This window comes from Cetorhinus maximus, chromosome 34, assembly GCF_964194155.1.
Source record: "Cetorhinus maximus chromosome 34, sCetMax3.hap1.1, whole genome shotgun sequence".
NCBI lineage: Eukaryota > Metazoa > Chordata > Chondrichthyes > Lamniformes > Cetorhinidae > Cetorhinus > Cetorhinus maximus.
Window position 1 is genome coordinate 4,301,342 of NC_135912.1, and position 14,042 is coordinate 4,315,383.

Sequence of the window (14,042 nt, forward strand, 5' to 3'; positions counted from 1 at the left end):
GGGAGAATCATAGAATATTGCGGCAGTGGAGGAGGCCATTCAGCTCATTGTGTCTGTGCTGGCTCTTGGAACGAGCTAGCTAACTGGGAGAACACCCAAGGGAAATAGGATGCTGTTCCTGAATTTGATATTGGCACAAGGCCACATTCCATTGCTCAACTAACGGAGAAAAAAAAGCTAAGAAGAAGAAGGCGGCCCACAACACACATAGAATGTTCTATTCACGTCTGTTTGCATTCCAGAGGTTGTGTATGCAAAAGTTTAGGCTGTGAATAATGCTGCAGTTTTAAAATAAAGTGTCCCCTGAGAAAACGCTTGATCTGAAGTCATCTGTTTACAATCAGTTGCTCACATCGACACAGAACACTCATTCACTGTTCCTGCCCACTCTTACTCTCAGGATCAAAACACGGCTGTCATGACTGAGGAGGAGGAGGATAGTGATTCAGAAAGGCAGGAACAAAGGACCATTCTGGCAACAACCAATATCTGGGGAGCAGGAGGCTGCCAACAATCAGGAAAACCCCAATGGGGATGGCAGGTGGGGTGGGCGTGGTGGGGGGCAACATTTATGGTGTCAACAGGGGCACACCGGGTCAGAGGGTTTCACCTCAAGTCCCAGACCAGAGACTGGATCACGTAATCCAAGTATTCCCCGTGCAGCACCGAGGGACTGCTGCACTGTCAGACATACCGTCTTTCTGATGAGACAATAAACTGAGGCCCCTGTCTGCCCTCTCAGGTGGATAGAAAAGATCCCACAGTCTTCAAAGAGGAGCAAGGTAGTCCTTCCTGGTGTCCATGGCCAATATTTATCTGTCAACCAATGCCACCAAATTATCTTGTCTTTCATCTTACTGCTCTTTGGCTACTGTGTTTCCTACACTACAACTTGGGAACAGTAGCATAGTGGTTATGTCACTGGCCTCGTTATCTGGATCCAGAGACGTGAGTTCAAATCCCACCATGGTAGCGGGGCAATTTCAATTAAATAAATCTGGAATTAAAAAGCTAGTCTCAGTAATGGTGACTATAAAAACCCATCTGGTTCATTAATGTCCTTTTGGGAAGGAAGTCTGCCGTTCCTACCTGATTTGGCCTGCGTGTGATTCCAGACCCACAGCAATGTGGTTGACTCTTAATTGCCCTTGGCAAGCCATTCAGTTGGGTCTTGCCTCAGTCCCCATCTTGCCAGCAATGCCCACATCCTGTGAATGAATAAAAAAACACATAACCAATGTCAAAAAATACTTTGTTGGCTGTAAAGTGCTTTGGAGTAGCCTGAGGTCATAAAAAGTGCTGTTATAAATCTGAAGTTTTCTCTGTAATCACGGGATCACCACTGCTGGTGCTAGGATCAAAGAAACCCCCATTTCTTTTTTTTTTCTATTCATTCAGGGGATGTGGGCTTCGCTGGCTGGGCCAGCATTTATTGCCCATCCCTAGTTGCCCTTGAGGAGGTAGTGGTGAGCTGCTTTCTTGAGCCTCTGCAGTCGATGTGGTGTAGGTACACCCACAGTGCTGTTAGGGAGTTCCAGGGTTTTGACCTAGCGACAGTGAAGGAACGGCGATATATTTCCAAGTCAGGATGGTGAGTGACTTGGAGGGGAATCTGCAGGTCATGGCATTCCCGTCTATCTGTTGCCCTTGTCCTTCTAGATAATAGGGGTCCTGGGTTTAGAAGGCGCTGTCTAAGGAGCCCAGGTGAATTCCCGCAGTGCATCTGCAACCGATCCCTTTGACCTTAATCTTCCATTGCATTAGCGCTCTGCCCAAAGGCATAAATGAAATCCAAATCTCCCCTCACCTATCTAAAGATGCAAATTCCCTCCACACCTTACATGCTAAGCCAGCATCCATGTTTACTCATTAGCATTTTTTTTAAAAATTCATTGTGGGACATGGGCACCGCTGGCTAGGCCAGCATTTATTGATTTGGCTTGTTATCTGCTATACTTCATCCTAAGCCATTTTTCTTGGCAGTTTTACAAGTGGTAGTTTGCTATTCAGCTTCAACAGGTTGGTACCTTCCACTATCTTGGGTCATTCATCACAGATCAAAATCTTCCTAAGAAATTCAGTGGAGACTTAACAAGGGTCATGGCATTGCAAACTCACTTAAAAGAGTATGGAGTAGCCACAGCATCTTGATTACAATGAAAATTCTGCTTCAGAAAGGCCTTGTGTGGTCCGTGGCAATGTGTGGCTGCGAAACTGGTCCACCAAGAAGAGTGACGAGGCTCGAATAAGAGCATTCGAAATTAAAGGACTTAGACAGATATTACATGTGTCATGGACGATCAAGTGGACAAACGAGTGGGTGCTCAAAAAAGCTGGTGTTAAAAGTGTTATGATGCGGCCGATGATGTGTGCTGGGTGGACCGAATCGACAAGAGAAATTTGATCGCGCTATCACAACGGTTTTGCAATTTGTATTTATTTCCAGATGTGTGCACTGAATTCAGAAGTAATAAGTCCACCAAGACTTTTAGAAATTTTTAAAAAACTAAATTAAAATATTTGTTAACAAAAGGAAAGATTTCAAGCACATACATAAGACTACAAATTACTACTATAATAACTCCTAAAATTGCTAATTAACCTAACTCCCAGTTACCCCCCCTTTAAGGAAATGGTCCAAAAATAGATTTTAGATCTTAAACAGATCTAGCAAATTAACACAATACCCTGGACAGTGGAATTCCAAATGGCTTTCTCCAGCTTCAGTTTCGGTAGACAGCAGACTTATGCACAAATGCTAGAGGCCTCATTGAGGCTATTTCACACACTTCTGTTAGATCTCACAATGTCTTCTCCTGACATGTAGCCTCATTGTCTTTTACAAATGTTTCTCTCTTTAATATGTAAATTCTCTTGTTTCACATGTCGTTGTTATCTTCCTCACAATATAAAAACTTTCATTTGGTCACTATATATTGTCAGTAACGCCCTTCCTAACAGCACTGTGGGAGTACCTACACCATATGGGCCGCAGCGGCTTAAGAAGGCGGCTCACCATTCAAGTTCAACTAGGGGTGGGCGATAAATGCTGGCCCAGCCAGCAAAGCCCATATCCCCAGACAATATCTGCTTATCTGGTTAGTTGTATACAGGCTAAAATCCCATTGAAATCCAAATCTCCCTTCACCTATCTAAAAATGCAAATTCCCTCCACGCCTTACATGCTGAGCGAGCATCCATGTTTAGTCATTAGCACGTTTTTATTTTAATTCATTGTGGGACGTGGGTACCGCTGGCTAGGCCAGCATTTATCGATTGCTCGCAGTGTGGCCAATCCTCAGAATGAGGGCGAGCGACAGACAAGGTTTGCCATTGCTTTGCATTCGAGGAGGCAGGTTCCCGCGTCTACCTCAGCCAGAATGGGAATCAAACCCACACTGTTGACATTAATCTGAAGCAGATGCCAGCCAACTGAGCTAACCTTCCCTATAACCTCAAACTGACAAACATACAAAAATAAGAAAATTGTAGGCAGGAAAAGGCAAGCCTAGTCTGCGAAGCCCACCACACACTTATGGCGGCTGGCACATCATGACTAGAAACTTCCTACTGGCACAGCCATGTCACCCCAGAGCCATGCAGTGCAGAAGCCATTCGTACCTTTGCCTGCTCCATAAAAAAAGCTAACAATGAGAACAAAGTACAAAGGAAAGTACAGCACAGGAACAGGCCCTTCGGCCCTCCAAGCCTGTGCCGATCATATTGCCCGTCAACTAAAACATTTTGCACTTCCGGGGTCCGTATCGCTCTATTCCCAACCTATTCATGTATTTGTCAAGCTGCCTCTTAAACACCACTATCATACCTGCTTCCACCACCTCCTCTGGCAGCGAATTCCAGACACTCACTACCCTCTGCGTAAAAAACTTGCCCCGCACAACTCCTCTATAGTTTTCTCCTCTCACCTTAAATCTATGTCCCCTAGTAATTGACTCTTCCACCCTGGGAAAAAGCTTCTATCTACTCTGCCATGCTACTCATAATTTTGTAAACTTCTATCAAGTTGCCCCTCAATCTCCGTCGCTCTAGTGAGAACAATCCGAGTTTCTCCAACCTCTCCTCATAGCTAATAACCTCCAGACCAGGCAGCATCCTGGTAAACCTCCTCTGCACCCTCTCCAATGCCTCCATATCCTTCTGGTAATGTGGCGACCAGAATTGCACACAATATTCCAAGTGTGGCCTAACCAAGGTTCTATACAGCTGCAGCATGACTTCCCAGCTTTTATACTCAATACCCCTGCCGATGAAGGCAAGCATGCCATATGCCTGCCTGACTACCTTATCCACCTGCGTTGCCACTTTCAGTGACCTGTGGACCTGTACACCCAGATCCCTCTGCCCGTCAATGCACTTAAGGGTTCTGCCATTTACTGTATAATTCCTGCCTGTATTAGACATTAGTAATTAGGCCCAGTCTACCAGTCTTTACTCACCCAGAGCCCTGCAAACCTTTCCTTAAGTATATTTCCAATTCCCTTTTGAAAAGCTACGATTGATTCATCTTCCGTTGCACATTCATGCTGTGCAATCCAGGTCATATGCCAACCCTGTTCGGGCAGTTAGACCTTTGGTGCCATTTCAAGGGAGTTTCACAATGCAAGGGCCTTAGGGTGCCATTAGGTAGCCAGCAGCAACATCCCATGAACATCGACGAGATGAATGAGCAGTGTCATGAAGCTATTAATGTATTTAATATTTTGGAAGATATTTTTCTTTTAAAATAGAGCTTTGGTTTGTGAGTAAGTCTTAATTGGATTAAAGACAGCTAGTCTGTGTGCTCTGATGTATTAGTCTGAGATGTAAACAGAGAGATAGCGTGCATTTGCATTTTTTGAATAGAGCATTCAAGTGGGGTGAAAACTTGACGCTTTTCTAACAGATACCAAGCCATATGTTTATATTAGTAATAAAATTGGTTCTATGAAAGGGGTTTCAGTGTTAAAAGTTAAAGTTCAAAGAGACTGGTGATACAATGAGAATTAACATTCAATGGGGCTGGTAGGTATAACTTCAGTAGTTTTCGGGTGTGCAGGCAGAGGCAATGTAAGATGAAAAGGCAGCTGTGAGCCTCCAATTGGCTCCACAATGAAAGGAATCTGATTTTGAATTCGTAAGGTGAAAATGCTTTGCCTGGTGTTTTGGTTAAGTCTATGGGTTGCTGTTGCCTTAATGGAGATTAGTTTGGGAGTTTGTTAAAAGCTATGATAGTAGTAATTTGTAGCCATGTGTACATATATTTTAACCTGTGTAAATTAATAAAATGTTTCATTTAATTAATGTAAAACCTCGAGAACTGGTGGCCTGATTCCTGAGTTTAGAGTCGCATCTCAAACATAACACTCAAAATTATAGGTTATGACAGTTGTTTAAAGTTTCCCTCTGGGATTTTTAAATAACTCCACTTTACCAATTGCATAGGCCATAACAACAGTAACTCTTTTTTTTTGAATATTATATATTGAGGGAGGAATGTGGCCAGGACAACGTGAGAACTTTCTGCTTCTCTTCAAAGCAATAATCTTCTGGCCTAGGGGTGAGAATATAATTGATTCAGCCAACCTGATGCATATTTTATAGAAACTGGAGGGATTTTTTTTGAAGGAGTTTTCATAGATACTGTGAGAAACAATGTGTTATACTTAATATTTCTATATTTTTGGCAGCATTTAGGTGACCAGTTCCACCACCTCCATATGCTCACAGATCTCCAAACCATCCACTGAGAAACTCATCGCATTAAGTTAAAGCCGGTCTCAGTAGAAGTGGCCGTGAAGCTGTAGGACCATCGTGAAAGCACAACAGGTTCATCAACGTGCCATGCAAACCAGCCATTCTTACCGAGCCTGGCCTATACGTGACTCCAATCCCAAACCAACATAGTTGACTCAACTTCCCTCTGAGGTGACCTAGCAAGACGCTCTTGTTGCATCAAACCACAACAGCAACCAAAAAAAGATTAAGTGGTTCCAGAAGGTTGATCACCAGCTTTTCAAGGCAATTAGGGATGGGCCATGAATGTCAACCTTACCAGCAATGCCAACAACTTGCAAGCGAATAAGATAAAAAAAATCAGGATTCCAACCAGGGCCATTCTTGTTCACACAGGTTGATACTGAATCAGGCTGTGCAGCTGCATTACTTGCATGTGCCCATGGAAGTACCAGCCTGCAGAAGTTTCTGGTCTTAGCTGTCCCCATAGAGAGAGAGAGAGAGAGAGAGAGAGTGGGAGGGAGAGAGAGAGGGGGGGACAGTAGGAGGGGGACAGAGGGAGGTAGAGAGAGAGAGAGGGATGGGAGAGAGAGAGGGGAGAGAGAGACAGAGAGACAGAGAGAGGGAGACACAGGGGTGGGGAGAGAGAGAGAGTGATGGAGAGAGAAAGAGAGGGGTGAGGGAGGGAGACAGGGGGAGAGAGAGAGAGGGAGTTAGGGGGAGAGAGAGACAGGAGAGAGAGGGGTGAGTGAGGGAGGGAGACAGGGGGAGAGAGAGACAGGAGAGAGAGGGGTGAGTGAGGGAGGGAGACAGGGGGAGAGAGAGAGGGAGTTAGGGGGAGAGAGAGACAGACAGAGAGAGAGAGGGGTGAGTGAGGGAGGGAGACAGAGGGAGGAGAGAGGGAGAGGGGAGGGAGAGAGAAAGGGAGTGAGGGGGGGAGAGAAAGAGAGAGACATGGGGAGAGAGAGAGACAGAGAGAGAGAGGGGGGGTGTGAGTGAGGGAGACAGAGAGAGAGAAAAAGAGAGGGAGAGAGAGAGGGAGGGAGGGGAGAGAGAGGGAGAAACAGAGAGAGAGAGGGAGGGAGAGTGAGGGAGCGAGAGGGATAAAGGGAGAGAGAGGGGGAGGGAGGGAGAGAAAGAGAGAGAGGGGATAGAGAGGGAGTGAGGGGGAGAGAGACAGCCAGACTGAGAGAGAGAGAGAGGGGGGATGGGAGGGTGACAGAGTGGGAGAGGGAGAGAGAGAAAGAGGGGGGGAAAGAAAGAGGGAGAGAGAGAGGGAGAGCGAGAGAGAGGGAAAGAACGAGGGAGAGAGAGAGATGGAGGAAGAGATGCAGCGAGATAGAGAGAGGGAAGGAGAGACAGAGAGAGACTAAATGATGGAGCTATGACATATTCCATTAGTACGCATCACTTTTAGGTTAGCCATGGCTCAGCAGGTTTTCCTCTTGCCTACAGGTCAGAAGATTGAGGGTTCAAGGCCTACTCCAGAGATTTGAGTGCAATAATCTAAGCTTCATTACAGTGCTGGGGGGATGCTGTGGTATCAGAGGTGCTGTCTTTTGGATGAGACATTAAACCTAGTCCATCCTCTCTGGCAGATGTAAAAGATCTCATGGTACCATTTTGAAAAAGAGCACAGGAATTCTAACCACTGTCCTGGCCAATATTTATCCCTCAATCAACATCACAAAAAAACATTATCGGGTATTTATCACATTGCTGTTTGCGTGACATTACAACAGTGACTGCACTTCTAAAAGTATTTCATTGGGTACACAGCACATTAGGACAACCCGGGGGTCATGAAAGATGCTGTAAAAAATGCAAGTCTGTCTTTCTTTCAATTAAGATTTCTGCTTGTGCACAGTCTCTCTCTCTCTCTGGCTCTGGTTGTAAAGCTTTTGGAATAAGAGGTGAATAAACCAGATGCTTCACTAAATTCTTGGAAAGTCTTTCCTGAGGAGCGCCAGTAGTTCAGTGCCAGAGTTGCAGTACCTCATCAATCACATCTTGACCTTTATTCAACAGCGACGACAGTTCCAATGGAAATCCATACGCAATGGGCAAACGATTTCAGAAGCATTTCAATTCCTTTTCTATCTTTCGACCCATTGTGTCTGTACCAGCTGCATAAGACCTATCCCGCGCTACGGACGGGGTGGGAGAGAACGACTGAAATCCCGGTTCCCTCCCCTGCTTTTGAAAGAAAGATGTGCGTGTTTCTTAACCCCTGAGGGTGTGGACAATTTGAGTAACCAGCAGCAAGCTGTTGGTGGGTTTAAATAAAGTGAATTGTTTATTCACGCGCTCACCCTGAAGTCTAACGCCCTGGCGCTCAATCACACACACATACTCTCAAGGAAAGTACAGTTGAAGAGAATAACGCACTTTCTCAAGTTATAAACAAAAGGAATAGTTCGTAATTCGCAAGCGTGTCCTGTTCAGGGAAACACACGTTGCAGGCCAGATAGAAAAGACGTCTTCACTCCTGAAGCGCAGTTTTGGTAAGTTCAACAGCCAGAGCCATGTGCTGAGGTGGTTTTCAAGGTTCTCTCAAAGAGGTGGGCTTTCTGCAGGTCACAAAATTAGTTGCTTGTACTCTCAGTACCAGGAGGTCAGTTTGCTGTATTGATGGGCCTGAAAAGGGACAGGCTTGAAGACCTTAAGATGTCACAGCCTCTGGTTCTTAAGGCCCTTTCCGATGTTGTTGCGCCTTTGGTAGGCAGCTCTTAAAGATTAAACGGCGTGACTTCACACAGTTGTCTTTCCCAAATATGGTGTTGGTCTTAGGTTGACCAGTCACAACCTGGTATTTTTTTGTTTAAAGACATTCATTCTGAGGTGAGATGGGTTGAGGCAATCACCATCCTTGGTAAGAAAGACCCATTCAATTCGGGAATGTCTTTTGGATAGTCTCAGGATGTGGGTGGTTTGCATTTCTTAGTCTGGAATGTATCTTTTTGTGAGAGAGGGTGGTAGTTTTTGAATTCACAGATCAGGTCAGAGGACCTTCAGTTTCCATGTTTTTCAGCTCATATTGTCCATTTTTAAAAGAAAAGTCGGTTTCAAAAGATTAGTAAAGTTCATGTTTTAAGAGTCATGAACAGGACATACCTTTACCAGATATGACACCAGCCCAATCCCACTTTCTAGCTCTTGGTCAGTAGTCGCAGTAGGTTACGCCACCTCAAGTGCACATCCAAGTATTTTTATAAATGCAATGAGTGTTTTTGCCTCTACCAAAATTTCAGGCAGCAATTTCCAGATCCCTACTACCCTCTCGGTGAAAATTTTCCACTGAACTCCCCTTTGATCCTTCTACCTACTTTACGTCTATGCCCCAGGTTATTGAACTCTCTACTAAGGCGCGAAATCTTTGACCCCATTGGCGTTTGGCGTCATGGTGGGTGTCGGAGGTGAGGGGTACAACTCAGCGTAAGGGCCAGAAATTGGTTTCACACCGGCGTGAAAGCACATCGGGATCATCCGATGGCGTCCGCCATGGCAGAACGCGAATCCCGCCGGAGGCCAGCATTGGAACCTGATTGGAATCCCGCTAGTGGGATGCAAAGTAAGGCCCGGCCACGATCGGCCCTTCCACGCCCCTCGGCAGGAAGACACGCCGGCCCAGGATACGGCTGGACAAGCAGGACGTGCAGAAGTTGGGACTTACCTTTAGGGTCTTGTGGATATCCGAGGAGAAGATGTTGGAGCCCTACAGCGACGGGACCCTGGAGGAACACGCACATCGCTTGCCGGGTGGGTTCTCACAGACACGGCTGTGCCGCAAAGCAGCTCGTGGGAGAAGGGAGGTCTCCGTTGATGCTCCGGGTCTGCTCCGGAACATTATGGTCTTGCCCATGGGCTGCCAAGGATGATCGGCGAGGTGGGTGGAGAGGAAAAGTCTAGCCGTGAGTGGGAGAGGAAGGTATAAAAGGGGGGATGGAGGGGGGTACGAAGCTGTCAGCCCGGACGGAGGGAGCTCACAGGCAAAGGGGGCTCAGTGGGAGAGGACGGCCTCTGAGGTTCCTGAGTGGATGACCTGGGGGTGTCCAGCTGCCGCTCCCCCTCCCTTTAGGTGCCCGAAGGCCCCGGCCTGACTCCTTGAGGTGAAGGAGCACCTGGAGGAACGTCGAGGTGCCCCATTTCCTTCTCGCGTTGCCACTGAAGGAACTCACCCATGGCTACTGTAATGGAGTGCAGGTCTGCACACATCTCCATATTCTGCTGGACCAGGGTCCCCATGGCGTCTGCCTTCCTATGGAGACCTCCATGTGCTCACATGTGAGTGCCACTTCATCAGAGAGCAGGCAGACGCACTCCTCCGACTCTGTCGACAGCTCTGCGTGATGTTTCCCCCACCTTCTGCTGACTCTCCAGGAAGAGTTGGAAGGTTGAATCCAGAGGCTCGTTACCTGACTCAAACCTCACAGATGCCTCTTCCCCAGCTGCCCTCTGAGTGCCAGGGAGCTCGGCTGACCCTGCCTCCTCCTGCTGCGGACACGTGTCCGTGCGGTGACCACCAGATTGTGAACCCGAGCCTGCTCTAGATCTAGGCCCCAACGAGGTGCGTGTCTCTGAGCTGGTGGAGGGTGTGGGTAAGCGCAGTGACGGGTCTTCCAGGCTGCTTATTTCCAGCTCTTCAATGGAGGAGGTATCCTCTTCGCTGGAGGTGAGGTCCTGGATGGGGCTGAGGGACTGGTTGGCTGAGGGAATCGACCGCTTGGCAGAGCTCCCTGTGAACCAAAGTAGAGATAATTGGTGCATGGCAGCAGAGTCAAAAGCAGGAGAGGCACTCACAGTTGCGTTGAGGGAGGGGCGATGTAGTGCAGGATCCTCACGAGGGTGTTGGCCGCCGACCTCACCGTCACCGCAGGCAGGGTCCACGTCCTCACCAGTCAGCGTGATGGTATGCTCCTCAAGATGAGTGAGGGGGTCAATTGTGGGCCACTCCATCCCTGGTCTGGGACCTCTTCCTGCTGTTGTGAGCCAGCTTCTACAGCATGAAAACAGATGGAGAGAGTGGGAGCAGGACGCATGGCACTGCGTGGAATGTTTGTGTGGTGAGCAGAGCTATGGACGAGATAAGGATGCGAGTTCCAGAGGATATGAGCCTGAGAGTTAGCAGTGCCATACATTGAGGCATGAGATCCTTGTGGTCGTGTGATGGGTTAGTGAGTGTGTGAGTTGAGAGTAATGAGGTGGTTGACCTACCCTGGCAGATGGATGAGGGCACTCATCTTCTTCCTGCACTGGATAGCTGACCTCCTATGTGCTACGGTGGCACTGACCGCTGCTTCTACCGCCTCCCATTGGTGGATTGGTGACTCCGGTGGACCTCCTGCGGCCTGAATGGGGGTAGAGGACATTGCCACGGCTTTCCACTGTGTCCAACAGGCGCCCCAGCTTTCGGGGCCATCTCTTGCCTGGAGCAGTCCTGGTCCGAAGACATGAAGTAGACTGTGCTCTGGGGCGCTTTAGATATGGCGCCTGGAGCGAGGAAGCGCTGAGGCCGCTGTCCAGCGGGCAAGTCTGAGCCCACCCACCAGCGATCCAGAGTGTTTCCCATGAATGCATTATTAATGAGGCGGGACATGCCAGGATACGGTGTGAAAACCTGCCATTGCAGCCGGCAGGTGAAACGACATTTTCTCATGACCGCTACCGTGCTTAGGACAAATCTGGGACTCTGCCCTAAGGGAAATAGGTCTTTCCTATACACCCTATACAGGCCCCTCATAGTTATATACGCTTCAATTATGCCAAAGATCAGCATGATTCAACTGACTGGCAGGACAGCCTCAAGGGACTGAATAGCCTCCTCCTGTTACTATATTACAGAGAGACTGGAGTGAATGAAGAGAGAGACAATTAAGGGCTACGGGCCAAGTGCTGGAAAGTGGGATTAGAATAGATAGGTGCTTGATGGCCGGCATGGGCCCAATGGGCCGAAGGGCCTGTTTCTGCCCTATAACCCTCTGACTCTAAGTCTGGAACTCTGAATACAATGCGGTTGACCATGTGGACAGAAGGAGAGAAGTCACTGCAGCCGATGTAACAACCAGGCTGAAGCAGGGATAGTTTGAACCAATCGCAGAGGAGAGATGCCAGTGTATCAAGCATAAGCATGAAAAACCAGAGTGGCCCAGCCCATTCTGGCTCTCTGCAGGAACAATCCAGCAAATCTCAATCTCCTGCCCATTCCCCATGGCACCTGCAATATTTGTCCTCTTATCCAAATCCTTTGTGAAAACCACCATGGAATCTGCCTCCACCACCCTTTCGGGCAGCGCATTCAAGATCCCGCATGCATCCCCGTGAGGTGACGAAATCATCGACTCTCTGCCTTCTCTTCTCTAAGGAGGACAACCCCAGCTTCTCCAACAAAAACAGAAAATGCTGGAAAAATTCATCAGCAGGTCTAACAGCATCTGTGGAGAAAAAAAGTTAACGTTTCGAGTCCTTATGGCTCTTCTTCAGAGCTAGGACATAAGGCCCCAGTCGAGTCTGGGTCCCATACGGACTCGAAACGTTAACTCTGTTTCTCTCTCCGCAGATGCTGTCAGACCTGCTGAGTTTTTCCAGCATTTTCTGTTTTTGTTTCAGATTTCCAGCATCCGCAGTATTTTGCTTTTATCTCAGCTTCTCCGATCTCTCCGGACAACCCCGTCCCTGGAGCCATCCTTGTGAATCTTGTCAGCGCCCTCTCTAAAAAGCCTTCACGTTCCCCCCCCACCGCCAAAGTGCAGCGTCCTACAAGGCTACAAATCAAGAGCGACAAAGTGAGGTGAGGCTGGATAACTCTTTCTCAGGACACGATGGGTTGACTGGCCTCCTTCTGTGCTAATGATTCTGAAGTCTGGAGGGGATTTAAAACCCAAAACTTTCCCCGCTCAAGAGGTGAACGTATTACTGGCTGAGCCCCTGCTGGCCGAAGGGATGACAGAGCGAGGCAAAAGGAGGTGATAATGGAACGAGTAAAGACTGGAGAGGGTTGGACGCAAAGCGGGGTGATGAGTTTTGGGAGGGGGCCGGATCTGAAGATCAGGGCATGAATGTTAAAGTCAAAGTGTTTGTGGATAGTCGGCCAGTGTCTGCCAGAGAGGGGTGGGAGCAATAAGCAAACAAGGCTTAGTGGGCAACAGGGTATGGCAGTAAAGTTTTGGCCGAGTGGGCTAGAAAGCGAGAGAGCAGCCATGGAGTTCAGAGCTGATGTGGTTTCTGGCAATGGTGAGAAAACGCGGAGAGTCTTACAGGCTCAGTGACAGAATGGGTGTGGTGCTTGAGGCCCAGTTGTGGATTGAACAGACCGCCACTGTTTCCCGAGGCTGATTTCAACCACAGCGAGTGACTTGGGAGAGGGATGGAGTCAGTGATAAAGTAACAAAGTTCATGTGTGTAGAGAGGGAAACCAGGAGTGCAGGAAAATTCCCGGCAATATACAGCAGAAGGAATGATAAGGGATCACCATTACAAATAGTTTTTCCGTCTGTCTCATGTTCATCAAGGTGAGGCATTTCAGTCCAGGGGAATAGGTGTCTTTAACTTGGCCAGTCCAAGGTGGGATAGGAAGAGTCCCAAAGAAGAGTCACATGGACTTGAAATGTTAACTCTGTTTCTCGCTCCACCTGCTGAACTTTTACAGGACTTTTTGTTTTTATTCAAGGTGTGGAATTGGTGTCAATGCAGAGTAAAGCTGCCTCTGTTCTGTCTCAACCCTAACCTTAGAAGAACGCTTCACTCTATGAGAGTGACATTTTCTCAATTCCCACATCTGCCCCCTGTGGTCTCTTTCAGTGATATTGCCAATTAATTAAGAGCTCCATCCTTAACTGTCTCTGTCTTTATTCACACCAGTCTCTCAGTAATTAAGGGCACTGTAGGCACCAGTCCAATAAGAATGAATTGAGATGAGGACATGGTGGCATAGTGGGAACATGATTAGGCCAGTGATCCAGGGGCCTTAGCTAATGCTTTGGGAACATCGGTTTAAATCCAGCAGCAGCTGGTGAATTTAAATTCAATTAATCAATAAAAACAGTTGCTTGGTAGTACGGAACTTGAATCTTGCTGAAAAGGGAGACATGTTGCTGAAGCTTTTAGTCTCGCGCTCATCTGGACAAATGCAAGAATGCCAAATTTCAAACAATCACAAACATTTATAGTATAGGAGAAAAGGGTGCTGATTGGTTGATTGGTCGACTCTGATTGGCTTTGTCCTGGTGGGTGCAAGACGAAAAGCTTCGGCAACTCTTTTCAGCAATAATTAATTAAAAATTGAATGAATTAACAAATCTGGAATTGAAAAC